We start from the raw sequence: 1295 nt of genomic DNA, 5'->3' as shown, positions 1-1295 counted from the left end.
CTTCTGTGTCTGTGTTAATTGGTTTCCCTTTTCTTTGTTGAAGAGGGTCTGTGCAATCCTTCTGCCTAGTCCGCCATCTTGCCCCGCCTCCCTCTCTCAGAAATATATTTTTAATTGACTATTTCGGTTAAAATGTAAAAGTAGTTGAGAATATTTAGCTTCCAAATCAACCACGAGGGGAAAAAAATACAACTATATAACTTTTGTCAATTCAAGATATATAAAATTCATCCTCATTATCATCATCAAACCTGGTAAGGGAAAATGCATAAAATAAGATGGTATAAATTAGAAAACATATTTTAATTGTCACAGTAAATGTAATTGCATTAACTCACCTACTAAAACACAAAATTGATCCTTGTTTTTCACAGTAATTATGTTCTATAATATCATCAGGAACACTAAGTTAGTGACTGACCACTTGTGTTCAACACCAGCTGGGAATGTATGCATTGAACAACAAATTTTTTTTTTTTTTTAGTCATGCATGCTCCTCCACCTTCCAGCCTTGGAAGTATTTCCAGGCTGCAGCACAAGGAAGGGGACTCAAATGTAGTCTGCATTTTTGAAAAAAATGAAGAGACAGAGGTTAGAGTTCGAAAATAATTGGCTAGAATATGGATGGGGGGGCAGTGGCAAAATACTGAAGAGGGTGGAGCTTTACAGAGAAAGATCTTCAGGGAGCTACATAGAGTTATGCCTTATCTTTGACTGACTTCTAATATGGTAGGAAACTATATGAAACTGAAGAAATTTCCACTAAAAAAGAATAGTTAGAACAATCTTAGAACTCACACAGGGCTGGGAATAGTTCAACTTCAAGACTTGAAAGAGGCAAAAACCTTCCCAGTACAGAGGGTATCAAGCATACTCCTGAGAAGTGTATTGCCTCAGGAGTGGAACTATATTAGACCTAGACCAAATATTGCTCTTGATACATCCAAACAGAGCTGAAAAGTAAGACTTGAAATAATCAAACTGATAGCAACTAACCACATTGTAGAAAAATGCTTAACAATATTTAATAACTTAAGCAAATCTTACAACAATATAAAAATGAAAAATTTATGATGTTCAACATGGGTGATAAAAAGTATCAGCATGAAAGGAAGCAAGAAAGTGCTACCCATAATGAGGAGAAAATAAATAAATAAATAGAAAAGTATCAGAATTTAGAAAGATGATAGAATTAGCAGATGGGGCATTATTATTATTATTATTATTATTATTATTAATTGTGATTTGGGTGAAGATTTACAGAGCAAATTCATTTTCCATACAGCAGTTCACAT

Source organism: Orycteropus afer, unplaced genomic scaffold, assembly GCF_000298275.1.
Source record: "Orycteropus afer afer isolate SDZICR_OR568_19922 unplaced genomic scaffold, OryAfe1.0 scaffold00157, whole genome shotgun sequence".
Lineage (NCBI taxonomy): Eukaryota > Metazoa > Chordata > Mammalia > Tubulidentata > Orycteropodidae > Orycteropus > Orycteropus afer.
This window is presented reverse-complemented; position numbering follows the sequence as displayed.